Genomic DNA, 12,212 nt, shown 5'->3' with positions numbered 1-12,212 from the left:
GCATGGGCAAGCCTAACATCAGGAGGGCAGGAAAGTCTATTCTGCCTTGTGTTCAGAAGGCAGAGAACTGGAAATATTTGTGAACAGCACAAAGGGTCGCAGATAGACTGGTTGCAGGTAGACTTGGAGAAAGAAGATCTGAGTTGAAATTGTGACTTCAAGAGGTACTAACACTATGACTTTAACCAAGTGAATAAATTTCAGTTCTTCATTTCCTAAATAGAATAATACTTACACCCTGTGGTGGTTGTGAAAATCAAACAAAACCAAATACATGCATTCAAACAATTTAGTGCCTGAAGCATAATAGATGCTCTCACTAAAACTAGTAGAATTAGAAATCATCACATTGTTGACTACAGTTACATATCCACATACCAGAGATGTTTCAGATTCACGGAGTTATTTTACTTGCACATTTAGATTCAGAGATGGTGTCTGATGAAACTTGGGAAATCACTGTGTACGGAGAATTGAAGGTAGTTAACTTGCTAGTGTGAGAGGCTGTCGTAGGCTGGGTCCCTCCGTACACAGACTCTAGGGTAAAGACTTGTTTGTAGGAATGGCACCGGCAAAGGGATGAGGGAAGTTGGACTGGATAAGAAGAAAAGTTGACTTGTGTTGCAGCAGTAATAGAACGTCTGCCCGGGAGCTGGGGAGTTGAGATGGCCCTTCAGGGATATTCTGGATAGAGGCAAGGGAATCAGGCCTGACTTTGGGCCAGGTGGTACCCTTAGAGGGGAATTTCTGGAGAGGGACTTAAGTAAGCACCCTAAACCGGCAACACTCACTGCAGCTGGGGAAACTGGGGGACTGAGGGCTTCAGGCCTGAATCAAGGGATCTAAGTAACAGACCACAGGATCCACCTTTAAAAGTAAACCTGGAAATGGAACAGGCTATAACACTGGAAGACCCCAAACTACGACTTGTCATTATTGCTCATTGAATCTTGCTTCCACTTGAAAAGTAAGTTAGGTGAGGCAGTTAATGTTTAGTATTCTCGTATATAAACAATGAACTTCATAGAAAAATAGATCATTGGCGTAGAACCTGAATTATTTTTCTCTTCTCTGTTGTCCGCATCCAGGAATAATTGGCCCCCCAGGGACTACTATCCGACTGTTAGGTCTAATGCCAAAAAGGAACTTATTCTCATGACAGTCACCTCAGAAATAGTTCCTAGAAGGCAAAAATTCTTATTTGGTTTATTTCTACCTTGGTTGAAATACTTTCTAAACTTGAACTTCTTAGATTGAATATCAAATTTCCCCTGAACTTCTTAGGGATGTTTCCATGAAGCATGAAGAGGCACAAGATAAAGACGACACATCTTATGGAGCATGGATGTGATTGGATGACTTGAAAAGGTGACAGGGAGGGGAGCAGACTTAATAATTTTATGATTTTTTCAATTAAAAAAGCATATATATTAAGGATGACAAAACTGTACTATTTTAAAGATAAAACAATATCCTTTGAATAAGATGTAAAGAAGCATTTAAATCTATATTAGAGCATTCAAACCACATAGAGATACAAGGTCATTCTGCCACGCCTTTAAGGGGGCTTCACTGGAAAAGTTTGAGAAGCCTACTCTAAACCTTTACAGTTTTCCCATTATTGGCCGATCATTCTTTCAAATTTCACAATTTTTATACTGAAGAGACACACCTCTACCAATTGTTTCCTTGGGAAATAGAGCAAATAAAGAAGGCTTATTATTTCTGTAGAGCACTAAAAGTGAATGACAATATATCTTATCCTTCAAAGGGGCTGTGTGTTAGCAAGCCCAGTGACACTCCGAAATGATAGGAAGAACCCTCTGTCTCAAAGTGTCTTCCAAAATAGGATCATGGTGGAATGTAAGTGAGAATAAGATGTGAAAAAGTATTTATCAAGCATTTTCCACAAGCCAAAAATCTTTTCACAAAGTTTATACCCTATAATCCGGCTTTCAAGAAGTATTTATTATCCTGATCTGATGAATGAAGAAACTGAGGCTTAGAGAAGCTAAGAAAATGGGAAAGAGTTTAAACTCAACTTTGCTGGTCTTCAAAGCTACAGCTCATTTACCCATGTAAATAAGCTATTGGCCAAAATATTAAATTCTTTTGACTGATATAGAAGTCCTATAATATAGAGAAAAGTATCTCAGCTTTGGGATCAGATGGATGTTTAGATCCTGGTTCTATTGTGTATTAACTCTATGACATTTGGAAAGGACTTAATATTTTTGAACCTCAGATATTTTATCTGGAAAATTCAAAATACCAGTGCTGAGTTGTTAGGTTAAGAATAAAATATAAATGCACAGCAGAAATTGAATAAGTAATAGTAATTTTGTTAAATATTGTATTTGAGATACATAAAATAATCTTCTAGGAGATTCTAGATCTAGCTTTATATAATTCCTTCAATGATGAATTCAATGAATATGTCTAAATGAATGTGCCACTCCTCCTTCCTTTCTAGGTTTCTTAGAAAGAAACCTAGTGGAGCCTTGGCAGTTACTCAGGGACCCTGGGCAGGGGAAGGAAACATTCTGACTCAGGGCCCCCTGTCTGTGTAATTCAGCCTGGCCTGAAATGACTATGCTTCTCTCAGGCAGTTGCTGAGAATCAGCTCCTCAAATATCCTCCTTTCGTTTTTTTAAAGAAGCCTTGGTAATAATAGTCGCTGTATGCTGCGACTGTTTCTTCCTTTTTTTTTTTTTTTTTAAATCTTCCTCTTTTACCTGACCCATTTTTGCATGGCATATTTTCTCCACCAACTGAACTAGTTTTAATTAAAGCTGATAATTCTGGGGTGCTTTCCACATGCTCCCAGATGAATGTGATATAAATGGACACAATAAACAGACCATCTAATATTGATAGAGTCTACAGCTGTATCTGCTAATTAGGGCCAATAAAGGCTTTTGGGGCAAGAGCTCCCATGTGACATTTGTTTAATTAAAGCCTTTGTCTGCCCTACTCAGAAGGGTGAAAAATATTCCACTTAAAATGTACTGAAAACAAACATAGCCTTTCAAATGCAGAACATTCCATAATAGTCTCTCCTGGGCTCCCAGAAGGAAACTTTTAGGTCAAAATAATATTTTTTCTTGATAATACATACAATGTTGTTGTTTGAATTAAACCAGATAATTTATTCTATTTCCCAGTCCACATGTATACATAGAAGTAGCTCTAAGGGGGGAACACATTCAGAGACAAGCCAGGAAGGATGGGGCAGGGATCATGGGGCCTATTGGCAAATTGGATGTCTCATGTGTTATCCTATGGATGATAAGCTGTTCTTGACCAACTGTATGAATGTCTGCTCTCAATAACAGGCTGAGTTATTTACTGTGGAGTTTTAGTCATCTGTTATAGGTCAAGGAATAAGATGCATTGTGTTAGGATGACATAGGAAGTGTGAGATTAGGACATTAGGAGAGACAGGAAATGTAGATTTCACGTCTGACTTTGCCATGAATGTAGAAAATTATTCTTGGAAGTCTTAGTTGCTTTATCTTGAGAAACAGAAGTATGTATATTTAGGCAGAACTTTAACTTATTTGATTTCAAGACTTTCTTGCTTCAATTTCTTTGATTACCCTTTTTTTTGAGGGGATTTTTCCAAATGTGGTTCATATGAATTGTCAATTTTTAAGTAACTAAAATACAAAAGCTTATATTAACAGTAAATTGATAAATTGTTCTCTCAAGATATATCTCATAGGGTTTTTATTAGGTTGCTTTTAATTCACTGTGAAGAATTTAGATGATCAATGAATTATAGATACAGGGAATGAATAAATAGAAAGTATTGGCTATTAGAACACTATGCTAAGGGGAAAAAAGTGTTTTTGCTGCATAGGCAGAAGTCTCCAATCTATACAGCTGTCCCTAGTTTATAATTTAGTTCTATGTTTGGCTGAAAACAATAAATACCACAGTGTCTTGATTCTAAGGTTCACCTTATTCTTTCTCCACATTTTAATGTTTCTGAAATCAAGACACCTCGAAATCAAAGCCAAAAGGGCTTAGCCTAAGTTGTAACATAGCTGTCCATGTCTATGGGTACACAGATTGAACTCTCTTGGAGAAAGAAGATCTGAGTTGAAATTGTGACTTCTGAGTTGAAATGTGTGTGTCAGGAGATAACTTTTTATCTGACACTCATTTAAGTTTAGTTACTTGCACTGTACCATGGGTTAAATTTCAACTTTAAAATTTGGAACCCTAATTGTTACTAAAAATGCCTTCAAAAATATTACAGTAGGAAGCAGTATTGATAAAAACAGTTATTATGAATGTTAACACTTTCCTGTCATACGCAGGTCAATAAATAAAAAGTAGTATATTTTTCAATTCTTTCAGGGCAGGTAATGAAATAGTGAAAGCTAGGAGAGATAGATCTGATCAGGTCACATGTGTGAATGACTGTGACTTCAGTGCCAGAAATCTTTCTAAACTTTCTTTCCTTTTTCCTTTCCTTCCTTTCTTTTCTTTCCCTCCTTCCTTGCCTCCCTCTCTCCTTCCTTCCTTCTTCCTTTTTTAATGTGACTTTATTTTTAATATCTTCACATCATTAAAAATTTAATGCATGTATAAAGTTATAAAGAAGAAAGTAAAATAAAACACAACATCTTATCACTCAAAAATAATGATCAGTAATATTAGGAGTATACCATTCCAGAATTATCTATGGAATACATATGTATTCCTGTACATATACATATGTACAGATAAAGGGATCAATAAAGATAAATTTAAAATGCTAAGGTATGTGGGTTGAGTTATGCATATTTTCCTTAATTTAATATATTAAATTTATTTTTACTTTAACAGAAAAAATGAAATAAGGCAAAATGCTTAGTATACACACAAATATTTCCTTGTGCTGTCAGCTGAGAAGGCCTAGAAGCAAAGATGTTAACAGTTGCAACAAGCACACCTCATGTCCATATCTTGGTTTCTAAAGCCATTCTCTAATTAAAGGCACCAGGGCTCTTTAGAGAAATGACCAACTTTAGGTCCAGGGCAGGAAATATCCAAGATGATCCAGGAGCATTTTGTAGTGCCAGAAAGTAACAAAGTTTTCCCCCCCCAAAATCCCCACAATGATGGGGGTATATCAAAGGGATACATTAGCCAACTGAAAGAGTTCCAGTGGCCAAAGCTGAAATGATATAAGCAACAAAATAAGTAAAGTTGTATTGGATTATAACCCAAACTGTAAAATAAATACCATTCACCATGCTGATTTACATAGAGAAACAGATGACTGATAGATAGATAAGCAGAACAAACAAATCTCCTCTGCAGAAGAATTCTAAATAATTAATGTAGATACTTCACCCTCAAAAAGGTGAAACATAATTCCCAACTCTTGTGTTTGCTCTCCCCTTTGAAGAGTAGAGTATGAGAAGTGGTAAAAATAATAACTTTACAGTGGAGAAACCTGACAACCGTGACCTCAGCCAGGTGATTAAAGTTAACAGTGATAAATCACGTTGACAGTATGGACCCTTGATATAATGTGATGAAATTGCACTTTACCCTTGTGATCTTCCTCCCCAAAACCCATAACCCCAGTCCAACCATGAAAATACATTAAATAAATCCCAGCTGAGCGACATTCTATGAAATACCTGACCTGTACTCATCAAAACTGTCAAGGTCATCAAAAACAAGGGAAGTCTGAGAAATTGTCAGAGCCAAGGCGGGCCTAAGGAGACATGCTCACTAAATGTAACGTGATATCCTGTAGTAAAATAAGACATTGGGTGAAAGTTAAGGAATTTTAACTCAGGAATCAAAGTATGAACTTTAGTTAATAACAATTATCAATATTGACAAATGAACCATACCAATATAAGATGATAATAATAGGGGAAATTGGCTGTGTGGGTAGATGAGAACTCTCTGCATTATCTTCACTGTTTTTCTGTAAATCTATAGCTGTTCGAAAGGGAAAAGGTTATTTTTAAAAATGAAGTGCACCAAAGGAATTATTGTACTTTAAAAGTCTTTTTATATCATGAGAGATATTTCCTAAAATATATTTCTATTTATTACATGTACACTTAAAGTTGAGATGTTAGAGTCATGGTTTTTAAAGTATTTTTTCAACTGCAGAATTTCTATTAATTGCCATCCGTGATAGGTGAGAAATTAGTAAAATTATATATTATTCCTTCTTTCTTTCTTCTGCCCCATTTGATACCTGTATCATTATATTTAAAATATTTTATGTTTATAGTATATAAATTCTGTCCTATAACAATAGCTGCTACAGATGTTTAACTTTAGTTCTGTATTTAAATAATTCAGTGGTAGCCTTTTTACCCCATTTTTTTTCATTTCTGAGGTTTTTATTTAAAATACAGCTCTAGATACTCTAGATCTCATTATCAAGTAGATTCTTTTTTTTTTTACAATAATAACTCATAGATTTTATATTTCCTGAGATCTGAGATGCTTGAAAATATCTATGCATAGTTTTATGTATGAAGGAATTATAGCTAGGGATAGCTGTTGTTGTGTTGCACTTTTTATCTATGTTTTTATCTATAGTTTTTTTTTTAAGATTGATTGATTGATTGATTGATTGATTGCTATGTTGGGTCTTCGATCTGTGCTAGGGCTTTCTCTAGTTGCGGCAAGCGGGGGCCACTCTTCATCGCGGTGCGCAGGCCTCTCACTATCGTGGCCTCTCTTGTTGCGGAGCACAGGCTCCAGACGCACAGGCTCAGTAGTTGTGGCTCACGGGCCTAGTTGCTCCGTGGCATGTGGGATCTTCCCAGACCAGGGCTCGAACCCATGTCCTCTGCATTAGCAGGCAGATTCTCAACCACTGCGCCACCAGGGAAGCCCCTATCTATGGTTTTTTAATGCAAACCATATATGTGTATGCTGCATTAAAAAATAAGCTTACATTAAGTGTTTTCTTAACTGACTCTGTTAGCCTATTTGTATCTATATAACTAAATAACCTCACATTTTTCCATATCACAGAGTTTAAGAGTAAGACTTTTTACATTCAGAATTCAAAACTCAACATTGAATCAATTTTGTTCATTTGGAGTTTTACATATATATGTGAAGAAAAGAAAACTAGAAAAAGGGAAGAGATAAAATAAAATGGGTGACATGAGAGAAAAGGGAAAGGTCAAAAGATCATGACTTCGTTTTGAGCCACCAACAATTATTGAAGAAACTAGTATCCAGTTTAGAGTATGACTTGCCATACAGAAGTGTAGATCTTGACTCTTTCCCTGACATAAAATTTGAGAATACTTTGTATGGGACCAAGCAGAACAAGGGTTTATTACGGGAATTAGTGGATGAGGAATGTGAGTTTGGTAAATACGGACAGAACATTTACAGTTACAACGCTCATTATCCCAGCCAACCTGGAGAATAGCCTCAGTGCCCTGGGTACCCTGGGCTTCTTCAAGCATTATTATGATTCTCTCTGAGACCTTATCAATTCTGTGTATTCATCTCAGCATTTATCTATCTCAACAGCATGTGGCCCACCTAATAGGCATGTGAATTAGTCATGTAGCAAAATATTCCAGGGAGATAGAAATAAAACTTCATGTCTAGAAGTGGAGGCTGCAAGTCCACTTGGAGTAAGTTTTCAATATTATGTGTAGAATTTTTTTCAGTAGCAACTGCTAGATGTGTAAATATAAAGTGATCAGACCTCTATCACCCATTGAATTAAGTGATGAAAGATGGATAGGATCTCTTGAGGTTCAAATAGGCTGTCCCTTTAGGTACCCTTTGGTATGCAGAGCTGGCATCTGTCTCTTGTCTTCCCCACAACAAAACTAATTCCTTGTTCAAAGACCATCTGTCACACCAACTCTGAGACTTGAATCCTCTGAATTCGCCCATTCTAACTGCAGTAGCAGTTAGGACTTTGTAATTTACATGGAAAAAGTTACTTTAAACAAAGAGGGAATACTTTACAAGGACACAGGGTAAATTAAGAGAAATTTTAGTACTGCTGTGTCTCTAGAAGATATTGGAACCAAGATTAGAAAACTAAATGGCCTGTCTCTTATCTCAACTCCTATTAACAGATACCCTCATTCTCATTCTCTCTCTCTTTCTGTCTCTCTCCAGCTTGATGCCCTATGTTTACATTATCAAGTTCATGTGAAGGGATTACTTGCTCTATAGAATTGGAATAATACATGATGAAGAAGAATAGGATTATGATGATACTAATGTTTATGATGATGAAGTACCTACTTTTTACTATCTGAAAATCAGGATAATACCTCTCCATAGGATTGTTATGAACATTGGACAAAATTATGTATGGGAAAATCCAGAACAGTCCCTGACACATACTAAATTAAAAGTCAAGTAAGGATCCAGCCACCTTTTGTTCTGTGTCAATTTAAAATTAGTTACCATTCATTAAACACTTCTTGTGTGCCAGGCACTTTTTGAACAGATTTAGGTAAATTAGCTTCTTTAATACTCTTGACAAATGTATGAGGTGGATGCTATCATTATCCTCTTTTTCCAGATGAGGAAACTGAAATACAGACAGGTGAGTAAGTATGTAGAACCTAGAATTGAAGCTAGCCAGTCTGACGTGAGGGTTTGGGCTCTTAACCTCTATTACGCTAACGCTCAGCTTGAATTTTAACCCAAAGACAGCAGTAATCTTGTGAAGGTTTTAACCAATACAGTTTTAGAAATAATTTGAGACAGATTTGGTTTTTATAAGGATTACTCAGGTGATAAAATAAATGCTCCATGATACAAAGTTTAGCTCTTAGTATTGCTAGTAAAGTTAAGAATAAACTTTACTGTGCAAAATAAATAAATAAATAATAGAAATAGATGAAGCTCAAATAACCCAGATGAATATATAACAGCCCTGAAACCATTTGATGATTTTAAAGAGTTCAGACCAATGTCAACCTACAGGTCGATTTTTCAAATGGCAGGACTAAGAACTTTTGAGTTACAGATGGCATGTCAAGCCTTGAGATAAAACCGCTTCAGACTCACGAAGAGATCAGTCAGGTATCCGGTATTTCCAGGATCAGATTGCAAGGGAGCTCCAGCAGGATGCATGAGGACTGATTTAAGTATCTCCAAAGCACAGGCGTGCAAAGGAAGGATCCACATGCTGCAAATTCTAACACCCTAACAATGGTAACTGGAGGAAAGCCTCATCAACTCAAAATGTTTCATCTTCCTATCAGGCACAGCCCCAGTTTCCGTTTGTAAGTTGATGACAAAAACTTCAAATTTCTCTTGGCAATTGGCTTTTACTTCTCAATTTCTCTTCTCTCTCTTTCTCACATACACACATGTGTATATACATACATGTACATATACACATGTGCATATATCTAAATACACATACATGCATACTTTAGTGATTTTCCTTTGATATACTGTGTAAGTCTGCTCAGGATCTACCTCTATAAGTAGTAGATTCAAAACGATAAGAAATAATAGCCTTTTTATTTCTAGTAACCCAGGTGTGTTTCATAATATTTCAGGCTGGCTTTGCTTTTATAGGACATGAAGGCATTGTTGTTCTGGTCACAAGACAAAAGAAGTCCATCTGCTCCCTCCTTGGCAACCAGCCTATTTTTCAGAGGTAGGGCTGTGACCTGATCACTTCCCCTGACTACACTTCCAGATGTTATTATGTGGAATATTACATAACCTCTAGATGACCTCTAAATATATCCCAAACCTTCATACTTTGGAATGTCTGTGTAGTTATCAGAGCTCAACATGAGGTTACATAGCAGTTATTCCCCACAGATTCACTACCAAGACCCAGAAATAAAGCATGACTAAGGCACTTTATGTGTGTGTACATGAGGCAAGGTAGAGAGATGTATTACCCACGACAAAGGAACTATGGAGATACTAGCATTTTTGCTCTTTATTAGATTTCATAGTCATATTTGGAACAAATCATCCCAGAGTATCTATGATTATCATAAAGACCTGCCATGTAGAAGGTTCTCCTTCTTTGCCCTTATTTACTAATAGGCAGCACAACAAAAGAATTCTCTGTTTCCCCTTCATATTCAAGGACATGATATGACAGAGTGATTTTTTAGTTTCTTTCACTGTTTCTCTCCAAAACAATATTTGGATTTAAGCACAGGTGAAATTAAACAATAATTTGAAGACATATAATTAGTAGATGAAACTATTCATATTATTCAACCAACAAATATTTTTGAGCACCAATTATGTGCCAACAATTGTGTTAAGTGTGGAAAATGTATCATCTGAGTTCTACGTTTTCTTAGGATGTAGAAAGTTGGGGCGAATGTTGCTCCCACTCTAATAATGAAACCTAGCTGGATAACATACAAAACCATAAAAGTTTTTTAGTCTATTAGAGAACTGAGGGGACAAGTTAGTCTTGAACTGAAATGCAAAAGGTGACAAGCCTCTCTGATGAGAGAAAGCAGTTGCCTTTGGGAGGGCAGTGAGAGGAAGAGGAAGCTGCCATAGGTAGGGGTAAGAAGAAAGTAGATGGAATTTTAATTAATTTTTAAATGCAGAGGCACAAAGATCTCCACATCCACCCACCGGCTCTTTCTCTCAGGTCTTCACTGAGAGCTCACAAGAAACATTGGGGACAGAGAAGAGGATATAAAAGAGACTCTCTGTGGTGCAAGTGTGCATGGCTACGTAGGTCTGAGGGTGAAGAAAGACAATTGAGGGAAGGCTTCTGCATCCCAGGCACTGAGATCTGGGAGGTGACATTCTATCACTGGAGGAAGGACAGCAAGAGTTCTGCAAGAGTTCACCCCTCCTAAGAGATAGGTACATAGGGTATACCTAAGTCTACAGGAGAAGAGCCAGAAACTGTCCAGCACTCCAGGCTTCATACTAATTATGAGGGAACATCACTCTACTCCTGTGGAATTTGAAGACTGTAGTGCCTATAATATAACTAAAGCAATAATAAAACCTAGATCACCCAAAGCAGGCAGCTAAGAAGGAACAGGGGGATATACAGCAGATGGGACAAATAGAAACTAAACAATAAGATAGTAGACTTGGGAGACTTAAATCCAACCATTTCAATAACTATATTAAGTGTAAATGGATTCAGCACACTAACAAAAATGCAAGGACTGTCAGGCTGGATTTTAAAATGACCCAACTGAGAGAGACCTTCAATATGGCAGAGGACTGAGACCTGGAGATAGCCTTCCTCACCACAAATACATCAAAAATACATCTACATGCAGAACCACTCCTACAGAACACCTACTGAACGCTGGCAGAAGACCTCAGACCTCCCAAAAGGCAAGGAACTCCCCACATACCTGGGTAGGGCAAAAAAAAATCAGAGACAAAAGAATAGGGACGGGACCTGCACCTCTGGGAGGGAGCTGGGAAGGAGGAAAAGCTTCCACACACTAGGAAGCCCCTTCACTGGTGGAGACAGGGGGTGGCGGGGGAGAAGCTTTGGAGCCACGGAGGAGAGAGCAGCAAACGGGTGCAGAGGGCAAAGCGGAGAGATTCACGCATAGAGGATTGGTAATGACCAGCACTCACCAGCGTGAGAGGGTTGTGTGCACACCCGCTGGCTGGGGCGGATGGGGGCTGGGAGCTGAGGCACGGGCTTCAGAGTTCACATCCCAGGGAGAGGACTGGGGTTGGCTGCGTGAACACAGCCTGAGGTGGGCTAGTGCACCACAGCTAGCCGGGAGGGAGTCCGGGAAAGAGGCTGGACCTGCCTAAGAGGCAAGAAACCATTGTTTCAGGGTGCGCTAGGAGAGGGGATTCAGAGCACTGCCTAAACGAGCTCTGGAGACTGGCGCGAGCCACGGCTACCAGCGAGGACACCAGAGACAGGCATGAAACGCTAAGGCTGCTGCTGCAGCCACCAAGAAGCCTGTGTGCAAGCACAGGTCACTATCCACACCTCCCCTCCTGGGAGCCTGTTCAGCCTGCCACTGCCAGGGTCCCATGATCCAGGGACAACTTCTCCAGGAGAACACATGGTGCACCTCACGCTGTTGCAACATCACGCTGGCCTCTGCCGCCGCAGGCTCGCCCCGCATTCCATACCCCTCCCTCCCCCTGGCCTGAGTGAGCCAGAGCCCCCTAATCAGCTGCTCCTTTAACCCCATCTTGTCTGAGCGAAGAACAGACGCCCTCAGGTGACCTACATGCAGAGGCGGGGCGAAATCCAAAGCTGAACC

The 12,212-nt window shown here is 38.5% G+C and overlaps 1 long non-coding RNA gene across 3 annotated transcripts in view; it reads left to right on the top strand.

Moving 5' to 3' along the window:
- LOC309636781 overlaps positions 1 to 12,212 on the top strand; it is a 64,259-nt gene that overhangs the window by 13,958 nt on the left and 38,089 nt on the right. Inside the window, exons 2-3 of one of the 3 annotated variants that reach the window (XR_014250224.1) lie at positions 1,285 to 1,368; positions 8,125 to 11,339. The exons of the other annotated variants lie outside the window; for them this stretch is intronic. This is a non-coding gene — a long non-coding RNA (uncharacterized lncRNA). Of the gene's footprint in view, positions 1 to 1,284; positions 1,369 to 8,124; positions 11,340 to 12,212 lie in introns of those variants that run through there. 3 annotated transcript variants of the gene reach the window in all.

This window comes from Balaenoptera physalus, assembly GCF_965194825.1.
Source record: "Balaenoptera physalus genome assembly, chromosome: 10".
NCBI classification, from domain to species: domain Eukaryota; kingdom Metazoa; phylum Chordata; class Mammalia; order Artiodactyla; family Balaenopteridae; genus Balaenoptera; species Balaenoptera physalus.
This window is presented reverse-complemented; position numbering and strand designations above follow the sequence as displayed.